We start from the raw sequence: 7,401 nt of genomic DNA, 5'->3' as shown, positions 1-7,401 counted from the left end.
GACGCTTAACGACTGAGCCACCCAGGCGCCCTCCCCAGCACTTTCTGCACTGTCCCCAGGATGCCCTAGAATGTCCATCCTTCAGGCTTGTCTCACCTCCTTCCCACCCCTCACCCCCAGCTATAAAGAACAGAAAAGTAGGGGCGCCTGGGTGGCTCAGTCGTTAAGCGTCTGCCTTCGGCTCAGGTCATGGTCCCAGGGTCCTTGGATCGAGCCCCACATTGGGCTCCCCGCTCCGCAGGAAGCCTGCTTCTCCCTCTCCCGCTCCCCCTGCTTGTGTTCCCTCTCTCACTCTGTCTCTCTCTGTCAAATAAATAAAATCTTTAAAAAAAAAAAAAAAAAGAACAGAAAAGTAATAGATTGGCTTTTTTCTCCATTTTCTTTTCTTTCTTTTTTTTTTTTTTAAGTAACTGGGTGACAGGTTTTTTTCTTTTAAAAGCACTGCTCCATTAAAATGAAAGATGCCACAGGGCGCCTGGGTGATTCAGTCCGTTAAGCATCTGCCTTCAGCTCAGGTCATGATCCCAGGGTCCTGGGATGGAGCCCCGCATCAGGCTCCCTGCTTCTCCCTCTCCCACTCCTCCTGCTTGTGTTCCCTCTCTCGCTGTCTCTCTCTCTGTGTCAAATAAATAAATAAAATCTTAAAAATCAATACATAAAATAAAATGAAAGATGTCAGATAAAACAGCACATACTGGAGAGTTCCATGTGGATAAGGAATAAAACAGACAACAGTAATCAAAGTCAGGGTCGTCTCCCTCCAAGGTAATGACTAGCAGGAGGTCTAAGGAACTTCTGGGGGCCTGGCATATTCTATTTCTTCATTTGGGTGCTGGTCACATGGAAGTGTTCAGTTTATAAAATCCAATATGCTGCACACAGATGATTTATATACTTTTCCTGGATGTAATACCTCAATTTAAAAAAAAAAAAAAATTTTTTTTTTTTTAAACAAAAAAGGAAGCATTCTGCAACAGGCAGGGCCTGAACCAGATCTGGCCTGCCCCTTCATTATCTCCATCAGACACTCCATCCGGGGTCACAACGCTTGGAAACGCTCCAGCCTTTTACAGACTTTTAGGTAACAACTCATTTCAGCAAATCACCCCACTGAGTTCCCGAGGTCTGGTTTAGAGCCAGTTTATCCCCGAGGGTTTGCCAGCGAGCCACATGGCTTACACCCACACATCTAGGGTGCCTTACTGTGAGTTCTTCTTTGTTCCCCTTTCATTTTTTTTAACAGCTTTCTTGAGATAGAATTCGCATGCCATACAACTCACCCACTTAAAGTGCGCAATTCGATGGTGTTTCGTATATTCACGGAGTTGGGCAACCGTCATCTCTAGGTTTTAGAACATTTTCATTACACCCCAAAAGAAACCCCCGTGCCCCTTAGCTGGTACCCCCAGTCCCTCCACTGCTTCCACGAACAATTGTGTTTACCTGGTAACGAAGTGCCTTTTCTTTTTTATCCTTTAGATAAAAATGGATTGTGTCTCCCTGTGTATTGGTTGCCAAAAATTTCGAAGGGAAATGTGTGGCCCCTGCCTCTGACAAACTCATGAGCCCTCACCTCTGGCCAGCATCTTATTTTCCTGGGCTATTTCCCCTAACTTCCTAGCTTGTTTTTGTTTTATTTTATCTTTGCATATATAACTTGAAGAACCCACATCAGGATTTGAGTAGGATGGCATTGAATTTATAAATTAGTTCTGGAAGGAATTATCTCTTCTTCTTCTTCTTCTTTTTTTTTTTTTTTAAGTAGGCTCCACACCCAGCACAGAACCCAACACAGGGCTCGATCTCACGACCCTGAGATCAAGACCTGAGCTGAGATCAAGAGTCAGATGCTTAACCAACCGAGCCACCCAGGCACCCCAGGAATTATCTTTCCATCCGTGAGCATGGTATGACTTTCCATTTATCTGTTTTTAAAATTTACATTACTTTTACAATGTTATCTATAAAGTCTGGAGCAACTTGTACTAGATTTCTTCCAAAACACCTTATATTTTGTTTTGGACTATTTAATAAACGATGCTAGGACAATTAGCTGTCCATATGGAAAAAGAATAAAATTAGATTTCCACCTCCCACATAAGCAAAACCCGGCTCCCCATGAATTCAAGAACTATGTGGGAAAAGTAAAGTCGTAAACTTTTAAAAGAAAATGTAGGTTAGGGAAGTGTATGCAATTAGAAAAACCCAGAGCCATAGTAAACTCTCATATTTATGATCATCTCTTTCTCAGGTATAATCACGCTAGGGGTAGGCAATAAAACAAAACAAAATAAAACCAGAAATGTGACTGATTCATAGTAATATCAAGAAGGAGGCTTCTGGGGTGCCTGGGTGGTTCAGTCAGTTAAGCTTCTGACTTGATTTTGGCTCAGGTCATGATCTCAGGGTCGTGGGATTGAGCCCCATGTGGGCTTGATTCTCTCTCTCCCTCTCCCTTTATCCTTTTCCTATGCACTCACTCTCTCTCTCTCTAAAAAAAAAAAAAAAAAGAATGAAGCTTTTAACCCTACGTCTTGCCATCCTCAGCATATTGCTTCAATATTGAGATTACCTCAACATTCAAAATGACTGCTGGAGCTCCAACCATTACGTTTGCCTTTTAAATTTTTTCCATTTATTTATTTATTATTATGTAGGCTCCACGCCCAACATGGGGCTTGAACTCACCACCCTGAGATCAAGAGTCACCTGCTCTACCGACTAAGCCAGCCAGGAGCCCACATCTGCCTTCTGGATGGCAGAATGAGGAAGGTAAGGAAGGGACATGTTCTACAAGTCCCACAAAACATTTTCAGTCACATTTCATTGGCCAGATGTCAGTATAATGGTCACATCCAGCTGGAAAGGAGACTAGGAAATGTAATCTTTTAGCTGGATTGGCAATACATTTAGCTAAAACCTGAAATTCTGTTACAAAGGAAGAAGAGTAGAATGGGTATTGGAGGCCACCAACAGAAATTGGCCATAGGAAGTTTTTCTAAAACAAGATGCAGAACGCATTAAAGAGAAATACTGACAAGTGTGACTAAATTAAAAATCTAAAACTTCTAATAAATAACACATTTAAACAAAATGAAAGATAAATCTTAGTTTGGGAAAAGATTTGCAGAGCGCATAACTGACAAAGAGTTGTGGTCTGTCATATATAAAGAATTCCTACACATCAATAAGAAAAAGATAAAAACCCAGTACATGCAACTTACTCTCCTGCACCCAACAGAGACCAGAGGATGGCTTTTGTCCGGGCAGAGGGAGGCTGAAGCTGTGACTTTAAGGACCAAGCTCCTGCAATGGGATGTCACTTCATAAGGCACAGGGTGACCCCCAACTACCATGAGTGTTATGTATGTGTGGGTAAAAGTGGGCTCCAATCCTCTTTGGAATGAAGTGCAGTCCAGACAACTGAATAAATGGAAGGATTTTCTATAGATCCTTACTTCTGGGGTGTCTCAACCTTTACAGCTGTGGACCCCCCTCCTCGTCCCCGTGGCTTCTGCTGATCCACCTTAGTCTACTTCTCCCACCTCGTCCAAAATGCCTCTTCTCCTTCCCGGCAGAGTCGATCTCAGAGAAAGAGGAATTCTGGCTGTCTTCACTTGGATTTCCCAAGGATATGGGGGCGAGTAGTTGGGAGGTGACTGTGGGATGTCTGTGAGGACGGGGAGGAAAGCCGGTAAAGAATGCATTAGTGAGCAGGTGAGTTCAGAGGTTCAGTCTTGCTAAGGGCCCTCTGAAAGCTGGGGACCATATGCCTCAGGATCGTCCCACTGAGGGGGACAGTGGGGGGCTGGGTCACCACCTCCAGCCCCTCAGGGGTCAAGGGTCTCCCGTTCCTCTCCCACCATTTATGTCCAGTTCAGCCGTTAGTGTCTCTTTTTGCTGTCTCTCTCTCTGTCCTCCTCTCTCTTTCTCTCTCTAATTACCTGGTATTTACTCCCAGACAGGGGTGCGCAGATCTGCTTCCTCTGTGGGGCCCAGGGTCTGCCGCTGCACCATATACCTAGCAGGTGCTCCATAAAATGCCCAAGGATTCTCAGTTTGCAGATGAGAAGTAAATTGACCTAAATCCTCAAACGCCTTATCGAGCACCAACCGGATGCTCAGCCCCGCACAAGGAAATCCTGGAGTAGGAGGTGTTGGCCAAAAAAGAGGAGACAGCATGGTCCCAGCCATCCGGGAGCGTAGCTCATTCACATGTCCATTGCGCGTGGAGTGTCCTGCCATGTGCTGGAAATGCAAGCATTCAGGATCGGCCGGTCCTGATTGTCCAGGCCAGGCCAGGAAAGAAGGGGACTCCATCCCTGTCCTCTGTGAAGCCATGGTCTGGTGAGGAGACCAGCTCATCCTGAGAGAAGAGGACCACCTGAAAGCTTCAGGTGACGGTGGGCGATGTGGACAGCAGGGGATAAAGTAGCTCAGAGGAGCCAGAGATCTGGGAAGACTTCTTGGAGGAGGCAAGTTGGAGCTGAGACCCAGAGAACGAAAGGAAAGGTTTCCTGGCTGCCTCAGCCCTCAGAGACCATGGCCCTGGCTCACCTGCCTCGCTTTTGCTTACATGTTTTCCCGTGAGGGTGTGATCTCCCCAAATACCTGGGGCACCCATAGTGCGCAGGAGACCCTACTCGGTAAGGTGAAAGCACCGGGCGTAATTCCACCACTGAAGCCCTGAGTGGCCACAGGCAAATCCCTCCTTTTCTCTCGTCTCCTTTTCCTCATCTGTTAAATGGGTTCATCATCCTCATTACCCTCACACGTTTGCCAGGAGGAAAGGAGACTATATGTGTGGTTTCGGAGCCAGGAGGGATCACACCACCTGGCCCCTCATTTCACAGATGGGGAAACTGAGACCCAGACAAGGCAAGAGCCCCTACAGGCGCACTTGCATTTCAGTCTCTGTCTGAGGCTCAGCTTTTAGAACAACGGGAGTTTGCTTCTCTCCCGGGAAGCCGGGTCCCTCCAGAGTGACGGGGTCCCCACTTGGGGCTGTGTGTGTGCTATCTTCTTTGGCACCTTGGAAATGTTAATTGAGAGGAATTATGCAAAGGAGCCCAGATTGGAGATGCTCATTTGAATCTCAAGGAGGTGGCTACATTAAAAATAGCAGGAGTGAGGAGGTAAGTTTGGGGTTGGAGCGAGGCTGCCAGGCACCGTGGCTGAGAAGGTCCAGACTGCTGGGCCCCTGGTGTGGTGGCCAGGCCTTAGAGCCTCAGCCTGGACCTGGTGTCAACATCTCGGGACCTCCCCAGTCCCTTTCACACAGTGGACACCCAGGCGATGGTTCTACACATCAGATCTGACCCTGTCACTCCTCTGTATATAACCTGCTGTGGCTGCCCTTTACCCCCAGGGTAAAGTCTCAGTCCTGCGCTCAAGGCCTGCTGTGCCTGGTCCCTCGCCGCCCCCCACCCCCCCTCCCCCGTCCCTAGTGCTCCCCAGGGATCCCACCTCACCCTGATCTGAGCATTTGCCCAGACCGCTCCTGCTGCCTGGGACAGCGGTGTCCCCCCTTCTCCACCCAGGAGAACTACGTCATCTTTGCAGCTCCCGCTCAAAACCACCCTCCCGGTGCCTCTGGGCGGAGCTGGTTGTTTCTGGCTCTGCTCCTCAGACACTTCTCCAGCACCTGCTCTTGGCGTTGATGTGCCTGTGGGTCTGGCCACCCTGGGCTACAAGCTCCCCAAGATCGGAGGCCACGTCGGGGGCATCCCCTGGGCCCGGCCCTGCCTGCAGCCGGCTCTTCCGTCCGTCACAGAGAATGTTCGGGGTGTATGCAGGGGAACGGCCACAGGGCTACCTCCCTGTGCTCCGCCATTCACCCCTCCCTCTGAAGCTGGCTGAACTGGCCTGGGTGACTCCCGGCCCCTCACCCCAGCCTGTCCTCAAGGACGGCAGGAGGAGGGGAGGAGAGTGGGGAGAGAGACTGGTTATTAATTAAAAAGCAAGTCGTGTGCAGGCCCTGCTTCATTCCAATAAAAACCGTCAAGGGTATTAATTACCAGATCCAGCGATAGATAGACGCGGGTTAGGTTTGCTCAGGCCGGGTGAGGATCCCGGTGGTTGGAATGTCAATGAGCCCCGGGTCTCCGTGGCTCGGGCCGGGGCCGAGGAGGGGTGGGAGGTGAGGGCCACCTTGGCTGGACGACCAGTCGGGAAGCAACGCGGCCACCATCACCAGTTACCTCCTGCCGAGCGGTTACCGCGTGCCAGGCGGGGGCCACCTGCCCCTTCTCACGTACCATCTGTCACCTCACTCCCAACAGCCTCATGAGATTGCTCCTATTTTTATCCCCATTTTGCAGCGGGGACAGTCAGGCACAGAGAGGTTTTGTAACTTGACAAGAGTCACACAGGTAATGGGTGGCTATATCAAGATACCAGTCAGGGGTCCTCTTTTTTTTTTTTTTTAAGGTTTTATTTATTTATTTGAGAGAGAGAGAGAGAGCACAAGCAGGGGGAGCGGCAGGCAGAGGGAGAAGCAGGCTCCCTGCTGAGCACGATCCTGATGCGGGACTCGATCCCAGGACCCTGAGATCATGACCCGAGTGGAGGTCAGACACGTAACTGACTGAGCCACCCAGGCGCCCCAAGTCAGGGCCCCTCTTAACTGTAGGGATACAAGAACCTGGACATGTTGGTTAGCATCACCAAAGCAGCCTGTCATCACACGGTGGGGAAATCGAGGCAGTCCACACCAGCACATTGGTGGACGTAAACCATGTCCCCTGAGGCTCCATCCAGGGCTCCCTCCCCTCCTCACCAGCTAAGTGTGTGTCAGGGGTCTCCCAGGAAGGGAGAGGGTGAAGGGGCCCCAGACGGGCCGGGGTTTGGGGGTCAAGGCTCTCTGCCCCTTGCTGCCCCCCTTCACACCTCCCTCCTCCTCCCTCTGCTGCCCCCTCACCCCCCGGGCCCTCAGCAACCCAGCTGGGCTGAACCCACCAGTACTTCTCCGTGTCAGCCCCGGAAGGCCATCTCAGCTCAGCTCTGGTCCCAGCGGAGTTAAAATAGGTCTGACCCAAATACGAGCACAATGCCGGTGCTGAAAATACGGCTGTGTCAGCAGAAACTCCAACTGGGTAGGAAACCCATGCACTTTGGCGTGAACATCCCCCACCCCAAGAAGGGGGCCAGGCTGGGTGGCCGTGAACACTGAGAGTTCCCTCAAATGTCTCCAGTGTGACCGAGGTGGACCAGATAGAACGACCACGGCTCCCCTGACCTGGCTGACGGCAAGCTGACCGCCGCCATCACCCCAGGGAAAGTGAGGCTCAGAGAGGGGAGGTGCCTACTCAAGGTTGCACAGCTCAGGCAGGAGCAGCAGGTGTGGGAGGGCAGGTCTCTGGTTTCTGGGGGGGATGAAGAGCTGGCGGGGGGCAGCTGCAG

Source organism: Leptonychotes weddellii, chromosome 5, assembly GCF_054177405.1.
Source record: "Leptonychotes weddellii isolate Sample4059 chromosome 5, ASM5417740v2, whole genome shotgun sequence".
NCBI lineage: Eukaryota > Metazoa > Chordata > Mammalia > Carnivora > Phocidae > Leptonychotes > Leptonychotes weddellii.
Note: the sequence above shows the minus strand (reverse complement) of the source record.